This window comes from Neofelis nebulosa, chromosome 6 (genome assembly GCF_028018385.1).
Source record: "Neofelis nebulosa isolate mNeoNeb1 chromosome 6, mNeoNeb1.pri, whole genome shotgun sequence".
Taxonomy (NCBI): Eukaryota; Metazoa; Chordata; class Mammalia; order Carnivora; family Felidae; genus Neofelis; species Neofelis nebulosa.
This window is the reverse complement of record NC_080787.1, coordinates 43238804-43252169: the sequence shown is the minus strand read 5'-3', so window position 1 is coordinate 43252169 and position 13366 is coordinate 43238804. Positions and strand designations below refer to the sequence as shown.

General features: G+C 51.0%; 1 long non-coding RNA gene across 1 annotated transcript; it reads left to right on the top strand.

The window, feature by feature from the left end:
- The first annotated feature begins 409 nt into the window (after window positions 1-409).
- LOC131514188 (uncharacterized) lies at window positions 410-3147 on the top strand. Its single transcript, XR_009262976.1, has 3 exons — window positions 410-1240; window positions 1742-1878; window positions 2793-3147. It is a non-coding gene; the product is annotated as an uncharacterized LOC131514188 (long non-coding RNA).
- Window positions 3148-13366: the final 10219 nt, after the last annotated feature.

The window sequence follows — 13366 nt, the reverse complement described above, 5'->3', positions numbered from 1 at the left end:
TCGGAGCCCGGGGCCGGTGTCGGCCCGGGTTCTTCCTGGCCTCCTTCCTGCTCGCCACTGCGTGGGGGCTGGAGGTGAGCTTTCTGACCCGGGGGTGGGGGAGGCGGGGAGGCTCCTTCTGGGCTTTGTGAACGCTCACCCCCGGCGAGCGCTGACTCCCTTTCCGGAAGGGGAATTTCCCAGAAAGTGCTCTGCGAACCGGTGAAGAAGGGGCCCAAAGCCGGATACACGCGGGAGAAGCGAGGTGCAAAGTCGAGGCAGTTATCCGGGCAAATTAGATTACAAACAAAGCTCAGCGCAGAGCCTTTGCCTGGGGGGCTGGAAGGGTGGGGTGGGGGGCTGGAGAGACAGTGGTGGAGGCAGTGGCGTGTGTTGGGTTTCGGTGGGGGCAGGGATGGGGTGGGGGGAGTCCAGATGGGGAAAGGCCCGAATTCCAACGCAGAAGGGTTTGCTGGTAGCAGCCGCTCTGCTCAGAGACCCGTGGAAATCTGAATAAATCTTCCACCCCCCAAACATCTCCTGTCTCCGTGTTGCGCGTGGGGAGAGGTGAAGGACGCCCCCAGAGATCTTCAAGGAGTGCCCGTGAGCAAGGGAGGGAGGGCTCTGCTGCGGGAGGAGGGCAGGAAGACGGTGGTTCTTGAAGGCTCTCCTGGTCCAAATCACAGGAGGCAGGTGGAGATAGGGCAGGCACATTGAGGCCCCTGTGGAATGTGAGCTGGGGGTCCTCAGGGTGAGTCAGTCCTGTGGCCTGGGGAGAGAAGGATTTCTCGGAGGAGAAAGTCTTCCCAATGGGGTTTGGAAGAAAAGGATCTCAGGAGAGGAGGCTCCCTTTTGGGTTGTTCATCAATTATTCCATCCCTCTTCTGTTGGGTACAAATAGTCAGAAGTAGTTGTAAGTTAGTGGTGCCTGTCCAGGTCCAGAATCCTATGTATTTGCCTTGCTTTGTGGGCGTGATGGGCATATTTAGGTCCAGCTGGAACCATCGGGTATCTAGGTGTGAGATTGTTGGAAGGAGTGTTCTAAGGGTCATTCATGTGGGCGCCACAGTGTCCTTCCCGGCGCAGCCATGGCAGTAGCAATAACCACAGCAAACGTTCGAGTCCTGCCACAGGCCAGGCAGAAGACATGTGTCATCTTCTCAATAACCTGATGAGGTGGATAGTGCCGTCATGCCCGTTTTACAGAGGAGAAAGCTGAGGCATGGAAAGATGAAGTCACCTGCCCAGGCTTACAGAGCTGGTAAGTGGTGAAGCAGGATTCCAACCGGAGCCGCTTCCATGAGGACAGGGAAGAACCTCACGGAAGCTTCTAGAACAGTACTGCTCGGGTCTTACCTGAGGAGGAGTGCGGTTGCGGAGGAAGGAAGCTCTTGATAACATGATCCAATTTATCTTCCATGGGGAGTCAGCTCTGGTGGGAGTCAGGATGGGTGGACAGGTCTGGGCCAGGCCTGGGGTTGGCAGGCCCTCGTGTAAGCCCAGCTGGGCAGTGGCCGTGCCCCTCAGGGCTCCTTCTCATCATTTTTGCAGAGGCTTGGGGTGGGGTGACATCTCAGGACTTTCAATGGAAAAGAAGGGATTTTTGCAGAGGGGAGGTGGGGTGGGCTTCTCCACCTCTTTTCTGGCTCTCAGCCCCAACAAGTCCTTTCCACATGGCTTTCTTGCAGCAGCCCTCTGTACCTCCCACACGGGCTCCCTTGCCCCAACAGAGTTCCCTGGGTTGTTTTGGCTTTCATTTCAGGTTACCGGTCATCTCCAGGCCAGCTCAGTTTCCAGCACCCTGTGAGTCACATTAGGGACACGAGAGAGGCAAAGATCCTGTGTTATCCTCCCCTAAAGGGCATTTTGGTGAGGAAGGCGAGGCCTCACCAGAAAAAGGTACAGAATTAACACCGTGAAATCAAAGCAGCCAGTTCAAAGCTTTTCCTTCTGGTACAAGAGCTCTGAGAAAAGGTTCAAAAGAGTAGTCCTTGGGGGCGCCTGGGTGGCTCAGTCGGTTAAGCAGCTGACCTCGGCTCAGGTCATGATCTCACGGTTCGGTTCGTGGGTTCAAGCCCTGCGTCGGGCTCTGTGCTCACAGCTCAGAGCCTGGAGCTGGCTTCAGATTGGGCTGGTGTGAGGCGGCCTTGGGTTGAACTTCAGCCTCTGTCTTTGCCAGCAGTGTAACCCGGGCAAGTTACGTGATGTCTGGGCCTTAGTTTCCTCGTCCACAACACTGAGAGAATGGCTCCTTAGGTGGTTGGCAGGAAAGGGCACGGGCAAATCATCCAGCTTTCCACAAATGCTCCCTTTCCCTTTTGTAAATCCCAGTTTCCTCACCTACAAATGCAGAATTCCGACCTCACAAAAATGCACATCATGCATATAACAGCCGTTGATCCTTACTAGCTGCTGGCTGCATGCCAGCCACTTGACTCACATGCTTTTGACCTCTATCACCCCAGATATGGTGGCTCTTCTCATTTTATAAGTGAGGGACTTGAGGTTCAGAGAGGTCAAGCAACTTGCCCCACGCCACACAGCTGGGAGGTATTGCAGCAGGGGTGGGCTCCCAGATCTTCCTGCTCCCAAGCAGAAGCTCCTCCCCCGGGGTCCACTGCCTCCCTGTTGTGGGGATGAAGTGGGCTAGTGGGTGAGCTCATTCCTCATACCAGCCTGACGCTCCTGCGTGGTGGTGGGTGTGTGTCCAAAAATAGTATTCTCGTTAATCCCACAGTCCCAACACATCTAGGCCCAGATACTTGATGTTTCCGTTCATCTGACCGACTGGGTCTTAACTTTTTTTCCCTCAGCCTTATTGCGGAATTAAACTTTCCAGCCTAACACGGCAACTCCAGTCCTAAAATGCAGACATGTTCACCAGAAGACGTACACAAGGATGTGCCCAGCAGCACTGCGATAAGTAGACGTATCAGGGTATTCTCATACACGGGCGAGTACTTGGCAAGGAGAATGAATAAGCCATCGCCACGCACAGCACCGTGGAGGAATCTCATGCACAGAATGTTGTGCATAAGAACAAGACAAGCCGTAAGAGAAAGCAGCCAGTGTGAATCCATTTATCTGAAATTCAAAAATTGGTCGGATTGATAACATTAGAACTCAGGAGAGAGGGGACATGACTGGGAGAGGGTACAAAGGGGTTCCGGGGTGGGGGGGTGGGGGATCTGGGCATGGGCATGTTCTGAGTTTGTTTTTTTTTTTTTTTTTTTATGTTTATTAGAGAGAGAGAGCACGCGCGAGTGGGGAGGGGCAGAGAGAGAGGGAGACACAGAATCCGAAGCAGGCTCCAGGCTCTGAGCTGTCAGCACAGAGCCCATCACGGGGCTCAAACCCACACACCGTGAGATCATGACCTGAGCCGAAATCAAGAATCGGAGGCTCCACTGACCAAGCCACCCAGATGCCCCTGTTCTGGGTTTTTTGGATTTGGGAGTTGGTGGCACGGTTCTGTTCACTGTGTGAAAATTACTTGAGCTGATGTGTCCTTCTGATTTGTGTGCCTTTCTTCATGCTCAACTAAAAAGCTTCAGCGTTGTTGCTGTTAGAATTGAGGACCTCTCCATATCCCTTTTAGTCTTTCTCTATCCTTCCCTTGCCAGAGGTAGCCACTTCCTTGCAGTTGGAGGGATCCCTCCCAAATTAAGTTTTATACTATTCATCATTTAGTGTCGCTTGGGTATCATGAAATTTTAAATAGAAGGTATCTTTCTGCTCCTTGCTTTTACTTTTTGTTCTTGGTGTTTATTACTGAACTCCATGCTGGGGAGATTAATTTAGGTTTGCTACATGTATCTCTAGGTCAATCATTGAAAAGGCTGGTGGAGAGCATTCCACTCTAGCAGGTGCCCTGGTTTCCCTGCCCAGCCTCCCAGTGATGGACAGTTGAGTTGTTTCCAACCTTTGGCCATTGTGGTCACACTGCAGTGGGCTTCCTTCTGTGTCCACCTCCCCTCCCCCATCCCACCCCCAGGGCCTTCTGTTTCTCTTTCCTCCTTTGCCTCCTGCTCAATCAAGTTGTTCCCCTTTCCGCCTGTGGTTCCTCCACTCTGGAATCTTCTCCCCTCCTCATTTCCCAGCTGCTCCTCCCCACCCTGCTTCCCAGTCTTTCTGACTCAGAAAGACCCCGGGTCTGTGCTGGGTGGAGGTGGGGGAGGGATGGAAGGGGGCAGCCTTTTCCTTTGCCACAAAGGCCTCTGTTCCGCAAGATAAATGATGATTTAAACAAAGAAATATTTCATTAAGGGTTGATATCTTAATGAACTGTGCCAGGAACCCTCAAGACACTCGCTAGACACACACACACACCCCTTAAGGGAGGCTCCTAGCCCTGGGGGGGGGGCGGGGGGAAGCTTTATCAGTTTACCATATTGCCCTGAGTAGAGGACCATGCACTGTGTGGGGAACCATCCCAAGGGGCTATGAGGTGGAGGGCACTTAGGACTGGGGGCGGAACCCAGTTGCCCTGCTTGGTGCTAGGCTGGCCTCGTGCCTGGGCCCTGGGAGATATTTGTAGGGCCCCCTGCAGTCACTTTTAGGGACTCAGAGACTTGGGCCTTGTCCATAGGGTGGCGGGCATGGGACTCTAGGCTAATTGGTGGAAAATCAGTCATTAAGGACCAGGAAATGAGCAATAACTTGACAAGCAGTGGACAATTTTCCATCAATTAGAACACAGTGTCTTTGGGTCAAATGAGACTTCTCTGTGGAGAGATTTCCCTGGAGGGATAGAGCAGGACACACACCAGGAGCACACCCATTGCCCTTCCCCTCCCCTGTGCATGGCACCCTGCCATTCACAGAAGAAGGGGTGTGCCTGGCGACAAGGCAAGGAGCAGGCTCAGAGGACAGAACCCCTTCTCCCTTCATCCCCTTTGGGAGCTGCCCCATGATTTCCTTCCTTGTGAAGACGCTTGGATTTTAATCCCAATTCTGTCACTTTCTAGCCTGAAATCCCAAAGTGAAGGGGCCGGTGGGGGCTTACTGGGTTTTTTCAGCTGCTGAATGGAGAGACACATGATCAGGCAGAGAGGTGGGGAGGCATGGTGTAAGTCACGTGGGCTTCTCAGTCTCAGCACTGGGTAGATTGGAGCTGGGTTGTTATTCCTTGATTACCTGTCCGGCTTGCACCTCCTTCCCTCTCCCCTTCCGCGCTCCTGTTACAATGCCTTGTTGGCTAACTTTTATTCAGTAAGCACCTAAGAACTTGTAACACATTCTGTTGTTTGTTAACTGTTTAATCATTTATGCCTCATCTCTCCAACTACATAAGAAACTGAGGTCAGCAGCTTACAATTGTAGTCATTTTGGAATTTCCTGTTGCACCCAGCACAGTGTGTTTTGCATAGTACGTGCACAGTAAATGCTTGTTGATTGCATTTTATTATGATTAGATACTTTAGAGCAGAGCTTAAAGAAAAAAAAAAAAGCCTGATACACTGCAGAGCAAGTTGGTGCCCTGAAGGCATCGGCTGGGGGTTGGTTGTAGAACTTGGGCAGGAAATGTGTCTTCACTGATGGAGGGACAGGGCTGGGGACGTCAAGGGAGCTGGGGTAGGACAAGGTAGCACTCTCACACCCTCAGAGGCACCCCTCCTCCCAGAAGGCTGTGCTTCCATTCTTTTCCACACTTCTTCCTGCTCCCCTTCTGCTGGTCCATGAGGATGCCTTCAGAACTCTGCTGAGCAAGGGAAGCGTTCCTTCCCAGGAGAACCTTGAAAGCCTAGGGTTTGAGGTCTCAGCCACCAGCGCTGGAGGGTGAGATGGGATGGGATGTGAAGGAGGAAAGTCAAAGCCAAGGTAGCCTCACACTGGGAATAGCTACCACCTATGAAGCATCTATTATATGCTAGGCCTTTTTTTTCTTTTTAATGTTTATTTTTGAGAGAGAGCGCACTCGACAAGACAGAGTGTGAGTTGGCGGGGGGGGGGGGGGGGGCAGAAAGAGAGAGAGGGAGACACAATCCAAAGCAGGCTCCAGGCTCAGCACAAACCCATGAACAGCGAGATCATGACCTGAACCGAAGTTGGATGCTTAACTAACTGAGCTACCCAGGCGACCCAATATACCAGGCATTTCTGATATGTATCTGATACGTATCTCTGATCCCCACAGTGGTCCTAATGTGGATTGTTTCTTTCTTCCCTTCCTTCCTTCCTCTCTCCTTCTCCCTATCTCTCCCTCCTCCACTCTTTCTCTCTTCCTGTCTTCCTCCCTCCCTCTCTCTCCCTCTCTTTCTCCCTTCCTTCCTTCCTTCCTTCCTTCCTTCCTTCCTTCCTTCCTTCCTTCCTTCCTTCCTTTTTCCCTTTCTTTCTTTCTTTCTTTCTTTCTTTCTTTCTTTCTTTCTTTCTTTCTTTCTTTCTTTCTTTCTTTCTTCTCTCTCTTTCTCTTTTTCTCTCTCTCTTAGAAGGCAGTGCCCCAAATGGCAGAGGCAACAGATGTAGCGTGGATATGAGAGGAGATAAGAGAGAGTTTTTACACATTGCTTATTGTGTGTGGTGTCCAGCTGGGCCCATGGAGTGGAGCTCACACATTTTCTTGCGGCTTTCATACTGTGTCCTGAATCACATTCCATCCCAGGTCTGGGCTGGGCCCGCCTCCTTCTTGGTTCTTTTGCACCCTTTCTTCTTTCTGGCCTTCTCTCCTCCAGTCCCTTCTTCTCTTGACCCCTGGCCCTCCAGTCTCCAAGACCTTCCTCGTGGTCACTAGGCAGCAGGAAGTCTCTGGAGCCAGGCATCGGGAGCCTGGAGTGAGGCTGGATCTCAATTAGAGATGAACCAACTGTGCATCAGGCACTGTGTTAAGCATTCTTCATGTGTGACCTCATTTCACCTCCTAACAGCCCCCAGAGATGATACAATATATTATGTTGGTGCCCCACTCCTGTGCCTTCCCCCTGACCTCTTATACTCCTAAGGCTTTTAGTCACCAACACCTGCCTGTCCTTGCCTGAAGGCTCTCTCTGGGCCTTGAAATCCACTTTACCACTGTGTGGGATGCCAGAAGTGCAGGGGCATTAACCGCTTCTGGGAGAGCCCCCCACCCTTTATCACCTTCCTTCCCTTCCTTGTCTTACTTCTTCACTTCTCTACTGGTGTTTACCTCCTGAATCAGCCCCATATACTGGAATAGTTGTCTCGGGGGCTCCTTCTGGGGGAATCCAGCCTAAGTCAGGTGGGCACTGTGATTTTTTTTTAAATCTGTATTTCCAGGGGCGCCTGGGCGGTTCAGTTGGTTAAGCGTCCGACTCTTTGATTTTGGCTCAGGGCATGATCTCATGGTTCATGAGTTCGAGCCCCGAGTGAGGCTCCGCGCTGACAGATTGGAACCTGTGTAGGATTCTCTCTCTCTCTCTCTCCTTCTCTCTCTGCCCCTCCCCCACTCGCTTGCTCTTTCTCAAAATAAAAAAAAAAAAAGCTTTAAATTTGCATTTCCTTCATTGGGAGTGGTATTGTGCATCTTTCATACGTAAGGCCCACTCCCCCCCCCCCTTTAAAAAAATCGAAGTATAGTTGACACAACGTTATATTAGTTTCAGGTGTAAAACACAGTGATTCCATAGTCTGTACATTATGCTGTGCTCACAAGTGTAGCTGGCACCTGTCATCATATGACACTATTACAATACCCTCAACTATCTTCCCTATGCGACATCTTTCATCCTGTGACTTGTTCATTCCATACCTGGAAGCCTGTCCTTCCTATTCCCCTTCACCCCATGTGGCCCATCCCCACACTCCCGTCCTCTCTGTGGCAACTATCATTTTGTTCTTTGTACAGAGGGGTCTGTTTCTGCTTTCTTTGCTCATTTGTTTTGTTTTGTTTTGTTTTCGATTCCACATGTAAGCAAAATCGTATGGTATTTGTCTTTCTCTGTCTGACTTATGTCACTAACCATAATACCCTCCAGGTCTATCCATGTTGCAAATGGCAAGATCTCATTCTTTTTTATGGCTGAGTAATACTCCAGGGGGTGCGTGTGTGCCTGTGTATATGCACACACACACAACTTTTTCCTTATCCATTCATCTGTTGGTGGACACAGGTTGCTTCCGTATCTCGGCTACTGTAAATAATGCTGCAATAAACATAGGGTGCATATATCTTTTCAAGTTAGTGTTTTTGTTTTCTTTGGGTAAACACCCAGTAGTGTAATTGTTGGTTCCTATGGTATTTCTATTTTACTTTCTTGAGGAACCTCCGTACTGTTTTCCACACTGGACCAATTTATAGGTGGGTAGTGTTATTAACCTCGCTTTACAAGTGATAAGACCACAGCTCAGTGAAACTCATGCCCAGTTCCCCAATGACATAAGCAAAGTGCCTGTGTCCACACCCTGGCTTGGTACACAGCATGTGTCCACTCTGTTGCTCTACCATATGGCTTCTTGAGGGCTCTTCCTCCCTGCCCCCCAGAAGTCTGGTTCAAGGCCATTCTTCTTGGTTTCGTGCCTTGAGAGATAAGAGGTGAGAGGTAGGTTGGAAGTGGGGTGTGTTTCCAGGCCACCCAGCCCTTCCTGCCTCCCTTGTGGGTCACTGCTGGCAGTCAGAGCCAGTTCCTGGATCACAGACAGAAAGAGAACCTGCCAGCCTGGACATGTGACGAATGGAAAAAAGTGCCAGAGTGCTGGAAAAGGAGAGGGCTGAGCCAGGGTTACAAGGAGAGGGTGCTCAGGCCGAGGGAGTCCTTTCTGAGCCTCTGCACTATTCAAGAGAATGTGACCCCTCTTCCCTGCACACAGGAACCCCGAAACACAGGAGGGGTGAGGTGAGGAGAGAGGAAAAGGATTTCTTTTTAACTTTGTTTATTTTGAGAGAGAGACAGAGCGAGCGGGGGAGGGCAGAAAGAGAGGGAGAGAGAGAATCCCAAGCAGGCTCTGCACTGTCAGTGCAGAGCCCAACTTGGGGCTCAAACCCATGAATCACTAAGACCATGACCTGAACCAAAACCAAGAGTTGGATGCTCAACCAACTGAACCACCCAGACGCCCCAGAAAGGATTTTTTGAGAGTGAGGTTTGCTCATCCTCAGAATGAGAAAGCCCCCCCCACCCCAAGAACCTTGGGAGCGGGCAATAATTGGCCTGCCTCTCTGTGAGCGTAGAGGTGAGCACGGGGGCAGTGAGGACCTGATTCCCTCAAGACAGAAGTTACCTGGAGGGAACATCTTGAAAGTTTCTACTCGTTTGGTTTTCATGGCAAGTTTAGATTCTCCCAGAAGCAGACACCGAGACAAAGATTCCAGCACAAGTAGTCTGTTTGGGAAGGGGTCCCTGGAAATACCTGTGGAGGAGCGGGAAAGTAAGAAGGGAGGCCAGGAAGCCAATGGAGGGAGTGTTCTCATGCATTGGCCGGGAACTCCGAAAGATAAATGAGATATGCTTCAAGTTGTCAATACCACAGGGCGAGAAAGCTGGGGTATTTATCTACTGGTTCTCCCCTTTGCCGTGGGTTCAGGGCTGCTTCAGGGCACGTTAACTCTCCAGCACTTCCAGCTTGCCCTGAGCTGGAGTCAAGAGTGTGTCCATGGCCAGAAAAACCCTCTGGCAAAGAGCAGGTGTTGGCAGTGAGTGGTCTTGTCCATCTAGAGGTATGTGCCCACAGATAATGGGCCGGGTGCCAGCGCCTGGCACACTCTGCCCTTTGTTCTCCTCCTTGACTTTTCCTTTCCGTGTGCCTCTGTGAATTCGTATCATCTCCCACGGCCCCCTCTTAAATGCTTGGTGTTCTCAAGGCTTCAGCCTTGACCCACTGCTCTCCTCAAGCTGCATGTCCTCTTGGACAGTCCCACCCACTCGCATGGTTTTAACGAAGTCTGGGTTGGTGGCTCCAAGTACTAACCCAATCTGGACCTCTCACCCCCACCTCCACGTCTGTGAGCCTCCAGTGATGGCATATGCAACGTATCCCAGACTCAAATCATCATCTGCGTCCCAAAACATACTCCACTTTGGCATTTTCTCCTCAGTGGTGGCATCCTGATCACCCCGTCCCTCTAGAAACTAGGAGTCACCCCTTAATTCTCCCTATTCCTTCCTTTTCACATCCAGTCAGTCACCAAGTCCTCCGGATGTGATTTCCAGAATATTCTCAGGGTCATTCCCTCTTCTCCATCCCCACTCTTGATGGTCTGGACCTTCATCGTCTTCCCCCTGAGGTATTCCAGTAGCTTCCTAATTGCCACCCCTCCCCCAATTCCAACCTGATCCCTTCCTATACCTCCCTGTAGCATTGGTCAAAAGTTCAGTCTCAAGTGCCAACCAGAGCTTGTCATGCCTTGCTTAAGACCCATCTCCGTGGGGTACCTGGGTGGCTCAGTAGGCTTAGTGGTTAATCGGTTAAGCATTCGACTTCGGCTCAGGTCTGATCAGTCTGGTTGTGAGTTCGAGCCCCGAGCCCTCAGGTGGGGCTTTAGTGCAGAGCCTGCTTCAGATCCCCCAGTCTCCCTCTCTCTCTGCCCCTCCCCTGCTCGTGCTCTCTCTCCCTCTCTCTCAAAAATAAATAAACATTAGAAAAAAAATTCCATCTCCACAGAGCTAAATTCGAGCACATTGGCCTGGTGCACAGGTTTCCTCCCTTGAACCTCTGAGTCCATCCCTGGTCACTCCCGGCTCTGCCACTTGGGACCTGTGGCCTGTGCTCTGCTCCTTGTCCTCCCGTCGTGCTCCCTGCTTGGCATACCTTTTCTTCTTTCTGCTTTCCTGGCCGACTCTAAGACCCAGCTTAGATGACACCTCCTCCTGTAAGTTTTCCTTGAATGCCCCGAGCTAGCTTAGACACTCTTCTTTTATACTCTTGTATCCGTGCAAGCATCAGAAAATCCACCGCAAATAGGCTCAAATAACAACGGGAACTGATTGGCTCGTGTAACCCAAAAAATCAAGGGGTAGCGTTCCCTGCAGGTGATGTGTGATCCAGGGGCTTCAACCCCTGCCATTGGGTTCTGTGCATTGCTTAACTCTGCCTTTCCCTGGGTGGGCTTTGTTCTCAGAGTCCTTGGAGGGAGTCCCATCAGCTTTAGACTCACATCCTGCCCAGTCCAGGCCGGTGAACTGTTTGAGCAAATGCTGGCTTGTTGGGACCTGTCTAGGAATTTACTTCCCTCGCTCCAAACCAATCAAAATGGCCAAGGGCTTAGAGTGTTCTGTTTGGGGATTGGCAAACTATGGCCAACTTGTTTCTGGAATGGCAGAGTTCGGTAGTGGAGGCAGAGACCAGCAGATGATTTCTGTAACAGGCCAGATAGTAAATATTTCAGGCTTTGTGGGCCAAGAGGCAGAATCAAAGATATTACATAGGGACTCCTATAACAAGAAAGAAAACAAACTTTCACAAAATTTTTATTGACAGGATTACAATTACAGTGATAACGGAGTACAAAAAAAAGTAACTGAGTGTGATATTTGTAGCCCATATCTGCTAATGAGAAGAATGGGATTTGGGGGGAGGAGAGGGGTAACATTTTGTTTGATTGGAACTCAAAGGTAATGCTCCCTATCATAAAATTGATGGCAAATGTTAGTTCATCTATAAAAATCATTCTTCGTTCACAGACCGTACAGAAATAGGCAGGGTTTGGCTTAGGGGCCACAGTTTGCAGACCCCCTGAATTAAATCAAACCATTAATAAGCTAAGGGAAGAGATTGTGGAAAGCTGGAAAAGGAGACAGAAAACCACCCTGATGGTGGAGATGATTCCGGTACCACAGGTCTTCCTGTGGGGGGCTCCCTTTGTGATGTGTCATTCTCAGAGGCAGGCTGTGGGAGCATTTTATAAGGCATTTCTTTATAAGACAAGTCCATGTCCACTAGACCCCCTAAACCTGACACCATTCCTATAAAATAGGCAGGGCAAGGGTTGGTTGTACCCTTTTCACAGAGGAGACACTGAGGCTCAGTTCCCTAAGTGGCTTGTCTGAGGTTTTGCAGAAAGGCCTCTCTGGGATACCTTAGGGGATTCTAAGACAGGCTCTAGGGACACGTGTTATGCTCAGTGAGTGATTGAACAATTGTGGTAGCCCCTGGTTGGGGGACAGAGGCTGGCCAGTGGGAGGACAGGCTGGTCTGGACATGGCCCGGGAGGCTAGGTGTCCAGGTGGCTCTGTGACATTCAGTGGTCACCTGGGATGGGCCTGGTCAACAAAGGTGTTCAGGAACACAGCTCTGTTTTAAGAATCAATGGGTTTAGGCCTGTCTTCCTTAGAAGTCCCCATGCAAGACAGCTCGATATCAGCTCAGGAGCCCCGAGCTAGAGAGGAATCAGGCTTTGGGCAAGAATGACCAGGGCCACAAACAAGGAATCTGAACGCTCCCGGTTCTGCATGCATGGGTGGGGTTTAAACCTTGATGTCGGGTTGACCCCAAGGCGGGGCGGGGGTGGGGGGGTGGGCAGGCTGTGGGCCGCTCTCAGCAAGACCATCTCAGCCCACCTCCAGGGCGGACCTGACCTTGACTGCCCAAGGTCAGGGAAGGGTCCTGGGGGTGTGCAGAGGCAGCCGGAAGTGAAGGATGGCTGCTGGCTTCCTTTCCGGGATGATGGTAAGCGGATACCGAGCATGTATGTGCTGGTGTGGACAGACACACGTGCACGTTGGCACATTCCCTGGTCTTGCACACATATTTACACACCCCCATAGTCGGGCAGTCACACCCACACCCATCTTCACTACCAGGATCTCGCGTACACATTCCCATGGTTTCCCACATTTATTTGCCTGCTCCCAAGTGCACACGCATACTCGTATCCTCCAGCATCTGTTCCCTAAGAGCTGCTGTGACACGGTACCACACGCTGGGTGGCTGAAACAACAGAACCTCATTATCAATTACTATGCAATCTCCGCCTCCATCTCCCCACGGACATCTTTTTACTGGGACCCTAGTCACATCGCGCTAGGTACCACCAGTACTGTCCCGGCACGACCCCCTCTTGAATCCCTCGACAACAGCCCCGTGTCCAAATAAGATCATGTTCTGAAGGGCACCTGGGGGGGCTCAGTTGGCCAAGCAGCCAACTCTTGATTTCGGCTCAGGTCACGACCTCCCAGTTCATGAGTTCGAGCCCCATGTTGGGCTCCGGGCTGACAGCTCGGGGTCTGGAGCCTGCTTTGGATTCTGTGTCTCCCTCTCTCTCTGCCCCTCCCCAACTCACGCTCTTTCTCTCTCTCTCAAAAATAAATAAACTTAAAAAAATTTTTTTTAATGTTCATTTATTTATTTATTTTGAGACAGAGAGAGAGAGAGAGAGCAAGCAGAGGAGGGGCAGAGAGAGAGAGAGGGAGACCACAGAATCCCAAGCAGGCTCCAGGCTCCCAGCTGTCAGCACAGAGCCTGGCGTGGGGCTCGAACCCACGAACCATGAGATCAT